The 12,017-nt window shown below is 40.9% G+C and overlaps 1 protein-coding gene and 1 long non-coding RNA gene across 2 annotated transcripts in view; both read right to left on the bottom strand.

Annotated features, from left to right (window-relative positions):
- Positions 1-12,017, bottom strand: part of LOC122646106 — a 28,081-nt gene that overhangs the window by 822 nt on the left and 15,242 nt on the right. The window lies entirely within an intron of this gene.
- Positions 1,755-10,286, bottom strand: LOC122646108. The gene is made up of 3 exons (XR_006330562.1): positions 10,275-10,286; positions 5,405-5,411; positions 1,755-1,846 (listed from the first exon to the last, which is right to left on the bottom strand). It is a non-coding gene; the product is annotated as an uncharacterized LOC122646108 (long non-coding RNA).

Raw genomic sequence — 12,017 nt, 5'->3', positions numbered from 1 at the left:
AACCTAATCAAGATTCACCCCTATATGGCTCCTTTCTTATTTGGATATTACTAGGATTAGTTCACTTTCTGTTTTCCTATTGTCTGTATGTTTGTGGATCCTAACATGATTAGGAGTCCTTTGTATTATGGTCTGAGATATAAATAAAGGCAGTAAGGAGGGGACTGTTTAGTTCGATCATCAGTCTCTAAACAGTCCCTGTTCATCTTCTTCATCTCTACCCTCTCGGCTCTGGTTTTCTAGTGTTCTGATCTGCTACATGGTATCAGAGCACAACCTTTAGGTTGTTGGTGACTTGCGGTTCTGGTTTGAGTCTTATAAACTTTTTTTTCTTCAGAGGATGAAGCACCCTATGCATACTTCTACAGATTAAACCCTAGACAAAGTTTTCAACTGAAAATTAGGGTTTTACAACTACTTCTTACCTGAAGTGCAAGATCGATTGGAGATTCTCAAGTTGAAGCTGCTGTTCATTCTTGAAGCCCACTTCTTCTATTTCTGATCCAATCAGTGGATCACTATTATTATTGAAGGCTGCAGATTCAATTTACTTAGTTCTTCGAAGTATCTCTCTTGTTTACTTCTTGCGGTGCCCTAGAGATGGTATAATATCAAGTTATCTTCTCCAATCGATCCAATAATTTGCTGCAAGTTTTTGGGTTCTGGTTCCCTCCTTGAGGTACAGCACACAACTCATCCATTCTATTGGAATTGGGTTTCTAAAACCTAATCTCTCATCAGGTTGAGATTTGGGTGTTTCAAACCCTAACTCTGCCGATTGTTTTGCTGCTGCTACTTTTAGGTTTTCAAACCCCAACTCTGCCGATTGTTTTACTGCTGCTATTTTTTTTGGGTTTTTTAACCCTAATCTGGTTCTATTTAAGAGCCGATTGTGTTACTGCTGCTCCTACTATTTTTGGGTTTTCTTAAACCCTAATCTGGTTCTATTCAAGAGCTGATTGATTTACAACTGCTGCTACTACTTGGACTTGATCAGTTATCTTTATGGCTGACCCTAAACCACCAACGGACAATGTCTAAGTTCAGATTACTACTATAAAACTCTCCAGAGTTTCAAACTCTGTTATGGGCCCAGGCTGTGCAAGCATATATTCATGCCAAAGGAAAAATAAAATACCTTACAGATGATCCCCCTACTGCTGATCCAAAGGATCCTGCCACTGCCCCAGCTCCTGATGACTAGATGCGTGAAAAATATATTATCAAAATATGGTTATGGAACAATGTTGAGCCTGCTATTGCATCCAATGTAATGTTTCACACCCTTGCTAAGGATGTTTGGAATGATTTGCGTGAAAGTTTCTCTCAAGAAAGGAATATCTCCCACATGTATGATCTCTATGAGAAACTTTTCACTTTCCAACAGGGAGATAAATCTTTGAATGAATACTTTGCCAGTTATAAAGGCATGGTTGAAAACTCCAGATACATCAGCCACTTACTACCAATTTGGATCAATTGAAACAACAACGACTGAGTTTCATGTTGCTAAATTTCTGGTTGGCTTACACCCTGACTATCAGTTTGTGAAGAGTCAACAAATCACAGGGGAGAAAGTTCCCTCTCTCAAAGAAGTATTCTCTAGTATCAATCGTTTGGAAATCCATCCAAACCTGATACTAATTCTAAAGACAGCTCAGCCTTTGTTGCTAGTTGTGGTCGAGGACGTGGTCGTGGCCAATCCAGGGGCTGTGGCACTGGTGGAAGAGGTATTGGTTATTAATCTTTTGACAAGTCTTCTTGCCAATGCTCTTATTGTGGCAAACCAAATCATACTGTGGATACTTGTTGGGCTAAACATGGAAAACCTGAATGGGCGAATAAACTAGCCAATACAGCCATGTCCGACACTCCTACTGAAAAACCTATTAGTGATGTGACTCAGAGTTCTACATCAGGTACTTCATCCACTGTGTCTCGTGATGATTACAACCAGCTAGTCAAACATCTTCAACAACTTGAAGCTGCATCTACCTCCACCTCTATAGCCACCTTAGCCTATAAAGGTAACTCCGTCTTTTATCCTTCTTCTACCTCCTGGCTTATTGATTTTGGTGCTTCATGTCTGTTGAATAATGTACACCAGAACACCGTGGGGGTATTCTGGTCTTTTTACTGCTTTATATTTAAGTGTTTGTACTGCCTAGTTAAGTCGTCTATAGCTAGGGGTATTTTTATCTCTATGATGTAATCTTCCATATTATAAATATATGGCTTGGTTGATTAATTCGATCATTCAAACATTCTCTCATATTTTGTTTTGTTAACATGGTATCAGAGCCAAATTCTTTGATCTAGGTTTTCAAAACTTCCCCTCCATTGTTCTTCTCTTCTCTTCTATCGTTCTCCTTGCTTCTCTCCATCCTTTTTAGGGCAGCTCTAATGAGGTGATCTTCTGATCTAGATGATGCCCTTCATCAGACCTCATTCATCAATGTTCTAAACAACACTTGAGATCGATAGCTGCTGATTTCCTCTTTTGCGATTTTTTGGATTTCTCCTCTTCCTGGAGATTGAGCCTCTATTACCCTGAGGATTGTTTTTACCTCTTGGAGATCCATATTAGCAACCTTGGACAGAAACTATCAAAGGTCTACACCAACAATTGAAGACAATTCCCTAAATCGATCTCTCTTTCAGGGTTTTTTTCAAAACCCAGAAAATACCCTGACTCTAATCGATTTTTAGGGTTACAGGTTTCAGAACTTGCTGATTTTTGGAGGGTGTGTTTCTTCAACCCCAAAGAGCACTCGACATCAATATCAGCCACTTTCAGATTTTTTGAAGACCTCTAATCCCAATCGATCTCCTCTTTCAAGGGTTTTTTTCAAAATCCTGAGCCTTATCGATTTTTGGGATTAGGGCTGTTTGCTACTGCTATTTTCTTCAAGCAAGTTGTTGCTGCCAAGAGGGTTACTAGACCTGATATTCAGCTTCTACTTCTGATTTTTCTGCTAAGGTTTTACCATCATCATGCCAGACTCTGATGTTACCACGGCTACTTCTGGAGGAGATGCTCAGTCCAGGACTGAATTCCTCCCTTATGCTGCTGCCATTAAACATGATGGCACCAATTATCTAATGTGGCCCAGATCTCTCTCTTTGACTATGGCTGGAAGAGGACTCAGTGGCCATCTTAATGGCACCTCTAAACAGCCCACTGAAGAGGGCCCCCTTCAAGCTCCATGGAATGCTACTGATGCTATGGTTATGTCTTTTGTTTTGAGCTCCATGCAACAAGAACTCTCCAGTCAGTACCTTCTCCTCGAAACAGCCACACACATATGGGCTGCTACCAAGGAAACTTATGGACAATTGGGGAATGATGCACAAGTTTATGACATCCGGAAGACACTCCATACCACTACTCAGAAGGAGTTGTCAGTTGTCAAATACTATGCTGTCCATAAAAGCCTATGACAACAATTGGATCACTACGCTCGATTTCAGCCCTCTACAGTTGCCAACATTGCTACCTATAGCAAGTATGTGGACCAGTTTCGAGTTTATGATTTTTTGGCTGGTCTTAATGTTGAATATTATCCAGTTCGTGTGCAAGTTCTTGATAGGGTCCCTTTCCAACATTGGAGCAGGCTTTGTCTTATGTTCACACTGAAGAGACACGTCGAGCTGCTATGATGTTGACTCCTACAGTTGAGAGATCAGCCCTACAAGCTGCTGGTTCCAAATCTTCTACTACTTCTGAGAGTAGTGTTGCTGCTGTTGTTGCTCCTGCAAGAGAGCCTATCAAGTGTGACCATTGCAACAAACCATTTCACACTAAGACTCAGTGCTGAAAATTACATGGGAAGCCCACTGATTGTCGTGGTAAACCTAAAAGCAAGGCTAATCACACAGAAAGTGTAACTATAGCCCCCACTGTTGAATCAGTTTTCTCCCAAGAAGAATTTCAGGCTCTCAGGTGTGTGTTACAGACTTTCGCTGCCTCTACTACATCTACTGCCAGTTATTCCACACCATCAAGTTCTCATTTTGCCCATCCAGGTATTTCCTTTGCTGGTCACTGTGCATCGGTAGTCTCCACTCCATGGATCATAGACTTCGGTGCCACTGATCACATGACAGGTTCTTCTAGCCTTTTTCATACCTATTCCCCTACTTCTGGCAAGGATAAGGTTAAAATAGCTGATGGGTCCCTCTCATCTATTTCCGGGAAAGGATCCATTAGTTGTTCCCCTTCTCTTACCTTGTCTTCTGTGTTGCATATTCCCAATTTCACTACTAACCTTCTATCTATTAGTAGTATTACAAAAAATCTGAATTGTAAAGTGACCTTTTTTCCAACTCATTGTGTCTTTCAAGATCTGGACTCGGAGACGATTGGATCGGGTAAAGTGCATGGTGGATTGTATCTGCTTGATGGTGACCCTCTTGTTACACAAGCTTTACCTTCTCAGCTATGTCAGCTTGGATCTTTCTCCTCTGAAGTACACCAATGACATTCTAGACTAGGACACCCCCCTTAGGAACTTTATCCCATTTATTCCCAACATTAATAAAAAATTGTAATAAGGAAGATTTTTTTTGTGAGCCTTGTGTCTTGGCCAAACAGACACGTCCAAACTATCCGATTTCTAATAAAAGGTCTTCTTCCTTATTTCACTTGGTTCATACTGATGTGTGGGGTCCTAGTCGAAAAGCTTCTCTTTCTGGTCATAGGTGGTATGTCACTTTTATAGATTGTTATTCCTGATTCACTTGGGTCTACCTGATGCACACAAAAAATGAAGTTTTTTCTTGTTTTCAGCATTTTCACAAGATGGTCCAGACCCAATTCAATGCCACTCTCAAAATCTTGAGCAGTGACAATGGGACAGAGTATATGGAAGGTTAATTCCAAAGATACCTTGCTGCCCATGGGATTTTACATCAGACTAGTTGTGTTGATACTCCAGCCCAGAATGGTGTGGCAGAAAGGAAAAACCGCCATCTCTTAGAGGTGGCTAGAGCACTTATGTTTGTTCGACATGTTCCTTCTTTTTATTGGGGAGATGATGTCCTCACTGCGACCTATTTGATTAATAGGCTGCCCAGTAGGGTTCTAGACTCCAAGTCCCCTGTCGAGCTATTACTTGGATCTTCTTCTATTATTGTTCCCCCTAGGGTGTTTGGCTGCATTTGTTATGCCATGGATACTAGGTCCCCTGGTAAACTTGAACCCCGTAGTCTCTGCTGCATTTTTTTAGGGTACTCTGCCACCCAGAAGGGGTACAAGTGCGATTATCCTCCTACCAGACGTACATTAGTCAGTATGGATGTTGTTTTTTATGAGACTGTATCTTATTATTTGTCCCCACCTCTTCAGGGGGAGAGTGTTAGTGAAGATGTGCTAACTATAGAACCTCCCCTACAGTCTGTTTACAATGAGTCTGTTCCTGTTCCTCCTAATCCTAGTCCTCCCTTTGCCTCAAGGGGAGAGGTTCCTATACAAGAAGAGACCATCCCAGATGATATTGTTGACATTCGTATTCAAGGGGAGCAAACTCCAGTCCAGAAAACCATTAGTGAATTTCAGAGGAGGATTAATGAATCTAATGTGCAGACTCATACAAGGAAACATAAGCAGCTTCAACCAACTATAGCACCAGTACCCATCCAATTGCCAAACCGGGTTCAAGAACCTGCCTCTCCACCTAGTAATACTTCTTCTCCTGATTTATGTATTGTTATTCGCAAAGGTGTCAGGGCTTGCACTAAGCATCCTATATCCCATGTTGTTTCATATAACTCCCTTTCTCCATCTTTTCGTGCTTTTGTTTCTTCTCTTTCTTTTGTTCGTATTCCTAACAATTGACAGGAAGCTCTATCAAATGGAAAGTGGAAGGCAGCAATGATGGAAGAAATGGAAGCCCTGAAAAAAAATAACACATGGGAGCTTGTAGTTCTTCCACCTGGAAAGAGAACTGTTGGATGCAAGTGGGTGTTTGTAGTGAAACAGAAGGTGGATGGCATTGTGGATAGGTATAAGGCACGACTCATGGCAAAGGGGTTCACCCAGACATACGACATTCATTACCAGGAGACCTTTGCCCCTGTTGCGAAGCTGAATACTGTTCGGGTTTTGCTATCCTGTGCAGTCAATCTTGGATGGAAATTGCAACAGTTGGATGTGAAGAATGCTTTCCTCAATGGAGAACTGGATGAGGTGTATATGGACATTCCACCAAGGTTCTCTTGTGACAAAAACCAAGGTAAGGTGTGTAAATTGAAGCGTGCACTTTATGGGCTGAAGCAGTCACCTCAAGCATGGTTTGGCCGGTTTCACAAGGCCATGATTTCTGTAGGCTATAAGCAGAGTAATGTTGATCACACTCTCTTTATAAAGAGGGTTGGTGGAAAACTCACTGTTCTTATAGTCTATGTTGATGACATAGTGGTCACTGGCAATGATGGTGATGAGATCAACCGGTTGAAGACCTTTCTTAGGCAGGAGTTTGAGATTAAAGATCTAGGAAAGCTACGGTACTTTCTTGGGATTGAGGTTGCCAGATCTTCTAAAGGCATCTTTCTCTCCCAAAGGAAGTATGTCCTAGATTTATTGGCTGAAACTGGTTTGTTAGGATGTCACCCTTCAGATACTCCTATGGATGCTACTGTTTGTCTCAAGGAAAAAGAGGGTGAACCTGTTGATAAAGGCCGGTACCAAAGACTAGTGGGAAAGTTGATTTATCTCTCACACACACGTCCTGATATTGTTGTTGCTGTGAGTACTGTGAGTCAGTTTATGCATGATCCCTACTCTTCTTATATGGAGGCTGTTCTTCGTATCCTTCACTACCTGAAGCTAGCTCCTAGAAAGGGCATTCTCCTGTCTTCTCATGGTCACCTACGGATAGAGGCATACACTGATGTTGATTGGGCTGGTTCTACAGATTGCAAGTCTATCTCTGGGTATTGTTCTTTTGCAGGTGGCAATCTTGTTACTTGGCGTAGTAAGAAGCAGAATGTGGTTGCTCGTTTCAGTGCCAAAGCAGAATTTCGTGCTATGGCACAAGGCATTTGTGAGTTACTTTGGCTCAAAGGCTTGCTACAAGATCTTGGTGTTCCTATTCGTCTTTCTATGATGTTGTACTCTGACAACAAGGCTGCAATCAGCATTGCACATAACCCGATACAGCATGATCGCACCAAACATGTTGAAGTGAATAGGCATTTCATCAAGGAGAAATTGGAAGAAGGGTTTATTTGTGTTCTCTTTGTGAAGTCTGTTGATCAGCTTGTTGATATTTTGACCCAGGGATTATCTGGAAAGCTATTTCATCCTAATTTAGTCAAGATGGGCATGATTGACATATTTGCTCCAACTTGAAGGGGAGTGTTGAATAATGTACACCGCGGTATTCTGGTCTTTTTACTGCTTTATATTTAAGTGTTTGTACTGCCTAGTTAAGTCGGCTATAGCTAGGGGTATTTTTGTCTCTAGGATGTAATCTTCCATATTATAAATATATGGCTTGGTTGATTAGTTCGATCATTCAAGCATTCTCTCATATTTTGTTTTGTTAACAATGTCATATGACTGGCAAGTCTAGCTTGTTTTCTTCAATGAATCATATTCAAACTCTTCTATTGTTATCCTTGCTGATGGGTCATCCACTCAGGTAACTAGTCATGGAACTATTTCCCCAAAATCCCCAATGACCTTCTCCCCTATTCTTCATGTTCCTAAATTACCTCTATGCCTTTTATCTGTCAATCAACTTACTAAATCTCTTAATTGTTCTGTGACCTTCTATCCTTCTTACTGTGTATTTCAAGACCTTCAGACAAGGAAGATGATTGGTGGAGGGCTTGAGCGTGATGGTCTGTATTACTTGGATGGCACGAGACCTTATACTCCAGCTACATCTACTACCATTCCATCTACATGCAACAGCATTTACGTCTTGGACACCCGTCTCCACCTAAGCTACAGTTACTGGTTCCTAGTTGCAAATCTACATCTCGTCTTAAGTGTAAAGCCTGCGAACTGGGAAAACATCACTGTTCCTCCTTCCCTACCCGTAGTATACCTAGAAGTTCTTCAATGTTTTCGTTAGTACATTCTGACATTTGGGGTCCTTGTCGAGTTCGTAATAGATTAGGGTTTTCTTATTTTGTTAGTTTTGTTGATGACGACTCCTGTTCTACTTGGGTGTACCTGTTGAAAGACAGATCTCACTTTCTTATGGTATTCAAAAATTTTTATCACGAAATAAAAACTCAATTTGATGTGTCCATTAAAGGTCTTACGTTCTAATAATGCCCATGAGTACACTCAAACTGAGATATTTGATTTTTGCCTCACTCATGGTATAATTCACCAGAGTAGTTGCTCGTACACTCCACAACAAAATGGGGTGGTCAAACGCAAGAAGAGACACTTATGGGAGGTAGCCCGGTCTATTATGCTCCACATGAATGTCCCCAACCGTTTTTGGTGTGATGGTGTCCTTACTACCTGTTATCTTATTAATCGTATGCCTGCATCTGTTTTACATAATAAATTTCCTTTTGCTATTCTTTACCCGTCTAGCTCCTTGTTTGCTTCTCTTCCACGCGTCTTTGGTTGTGTGTGTTTCGTTCATCGTCTCCAACCTACTATTGACAAATTATCTCCTCGATCCATTAAATGTATTTTCCTTGGGTATTGTAGGACACAGAAAAGGGTATAAATGTGTTTATCCAATGTCAAACAAGAAATTTATTTGTGCTAACGTCACATTTTTTGAAAATACTCCATATTTTGCTCCTTGCCTTGCTTTACTGTATACTGTGAACAATGAAGATTTTCTAGGTCCACCCCTACCAGTGACCATACCCATAGCATACCATCACCTAAACTAGTTCAGGTCTATCGCCGACGCCGCCCACCTACCTTACCCTCTACCATACCTACTATTCCGGACACCACTATCCTTGATGCATTACCCACTACTACTGGTGTTCCAGAGCTGCCATCCACTACTGCAGACAACGGTCCTTTGTCCATTCAATCTGATCCTGATCCTGATGCTGAGGTTTCCTTCGACTTACCAGTCGCTGTCCGTAAAGATACTAGCTCCTGTACTCGAAAGTCCCACCAATCCTTAACTGTTTATCCTATTGAGCAGTATGTCTTCTTCCATCCCACTATTACCCACTTGTTTCTGCTTTATCTACTAACTTTGTTCCTAAAACCCACCATGAGGCTTTTACTCACCCTGGCTGAAGGCAACAATGGACATAAAGATGGATGCTTTATTATCTCGACACACTTGGACTCTGGTTTCATTATATACTGGGAAGGATCTCGACACACAGATGGGTGATTTATACTATCAAATACAATCCAGAAGGTTCTGTTGAGCAGCTTAAGGCCAAATTGGTTGCTAAGGGCTATACTCAAACTTATGGTTTTGATTGTTTTGAGACACTCTTGCTTGTTGCCCGCTTGAACTCTGTTCGGGTCTTATTTCTCTGGCTGTCAACTTAGATTGGCCCTTGTATCAGATGGATATAAAGAAAAGCTTTTCTTTATGGTGATCTTCAAGAGGAGGTTTATATGGAGCAACCTCTAGGGTATGTTGCTCAAGGGGAGGATTCTACCAAAGTATGCAAGCTTCGTAAGACAATCTATGGGTTGAAACAATCTCCAAGAACCTGGTTTGATAAATTCAGCTCAATTGTCACTCAATTTGGGTTCTCACAGTGTTACTCTGACCATTCTGTCTTTGCTCGTCGCCAGAGTTCAAAGGTGGTTGTGATGGTAGTTTATGTGGATGACATTATTATATCTGGTAATAACACTTCTGGTATCGCTCAAGTTAAATTCTACCTTCATCAGCATTTTTAGATGGAAGACGTGGGTGTTCTCAAGTATTTACTTGGTATTGAGGTTTTGAGGAGCAAGAAAGGTATTAGCTTATCACAAAAGAAATATTACCTTGACCTTCTGTCTGAAACTGGAATGCTTGCTTCCAAACCAGCAGATACTCCCATGGATCCCCATCAAAAGCTTGGGTCCAGTGAGAATGAGGACTTCATAGATGCACATCGGTATAGAAGATTAGTTGGACAACTCATTTACCTTACTGTTACTCGACCAGATATATCCTTCGCCGCTGGAGTTATTAGTTAGTTTATGCAAACACCAAAGAAGATTCACTGGGATGCTACTTGTGTCTCATTTATCGATCTAATCGAAATGTTAACCCGGTTGGGTTTTCTGATGCTGATTGGGCTGGTGCTGATGGTGATAGAGACTTTACGACTAGTTATTGCACCTTTATGGGTGGTCACTTAGTCACCTGGAAAAGCAAGAAACAAACTACTGTTGCTAGATCTAGTGTTAAGGCTGAGTATTGAGCAATGGCTCATACTACTGCTGAGTTGATGTGGGTAAAATCATTGCTTCAGGAGTTGGGATTCCCTATCACTTAGCCTATGCAGATGTTTTATGAGTCTGTGACAATCAAGCCGCCATTTATATTGCCAGCAATCCAATGTTTCATGAGAGGACAAAACACATTGAAGTTGATTGTCACTTTGTTCAGGATGCTGTTATGAAGAAGTTAGTTTCTACTCCATTTATTTCAACTACCAATCAACTTGGTGATATGTTTACCAAGCCGCCATTTGGTCCTGTCTTTCTTTGGAATTGTTCCAAGCTGGGGTCTAGGTTATTTGCACGTTCCAGCTTGAGGGGGAGTGTTGGTAGAACCGTAGGTCAGAAAGAGAGAATAAAAGAATGGAATGGCTTGTTGTATTGATAGAAACGCCCCTCTATTTATAATAAAGGGGGAGTTACAAATAGACTAAACTAGGCGATGTGGGACTAAAACCCACACAGCCAACATAAACTTAATACACTAAATAACATAAAAAAAATACCCCAAAAGGACCATGGTATTCTGGAGTATATATTCTAACACTCCCCCTCAAGCTGGATTATACAAATATTAATGAAAGAAGATCCAGCTTGGACTAAAGAAAAAAAAACTCCATGACAATGCTAACACTCCCCCTCAAGTTAGTGAATACAAGGTACTAATGCCCAACTTGAATAAAATGGGAAAAAAATTGTAGCAAAATCCAGCTTCAAGATGAATGCAGCTCCCAAATAAACCTTTAAGAACTTCGAAAAAATAGATCTTCGAAACTTGGGCAGACTTGATCAGCAAACCCAGACTGGAATGTCTTCCAAAAAAGGCAACTTTCACCAATCTTCTATTGTTGTCCAGTGATGAATCTCTGAATGATAATCTTGAAGATAAGGAACTAGGGTAGCGAGCAGATGAATCAAGCAGCAGTAAAGATCAAGCAGCGGAAAAACAACCCAACTGTAGAACCTCATATAGGCAGGCAATAACCAAACATCTTCAAAACTTTAAGACCAACCTCCCCCTTACGGCAAACTCAACCCAATAACAAAGTACATACCCATTGGCAATGGTGAAACCTCTGACCTTCTATGTTTTGCACCAAATGTTCCTGCAAATTCTGCTTTCTGCAATGGCTGCAAGTATACTATATATAATCCCCCCCCTCACGTGGACATAAGAGAGATGAGGTAAGAGATAGGGCAAAACATAATATTCCAGAATTTTCCAAAAGCTGCCAAGGGTAATGGAAAAATAAGAAATGGCAAAGAAGAGAATACCATAAACTTCCAAGGTGGTCATGGGTTATGGCAAAGGTATGTTTCGGGAGGTGGTGAAGGGAAAATAACAGTGGGATAATGAAGTACGAAGTAAATAATGCAACCTTAAAATTTCCAACCATCTTCAAACGATCAAACAAACACTTTTGATGGAAACTCCTGCAGGGGAGAAACTCCTAACTCCAATATTCAAATCTGATACAGATCTGATTTGAAGCAAGGAAAGGCTCCATTCTTTAAGGCTTAATCATCTTCAAACAAGGAGGAACAAGTGTGCAAAAAACTCCAATGTAAAAACTCCCACATGCTAAACAGTACTAACGAAGATATTTGGACAGCAATGGATGTAAGAAGC

The sequence above is a fragment of the Telopea speciosissima genome, chromosome 11, assembly GCF_018873765.1.
Source record: "Telopea speciosissima isolate NSW1024214 ecotype Mountain lineage chromosome 11, Tspe_v1, whole genome shotgun sequence".
In the NCBI taxonomy this organism is placed as follows: domain Eukaryota; kingdom Viridiplantae; phylum Streptophyta; class Magnoliopsida; order Proteales; family Proteaceae; genus Telopea; species Telopea speciosissima.
This window is presented reverse-complemented; position numbering and strand designations above follow the sequence as displayed.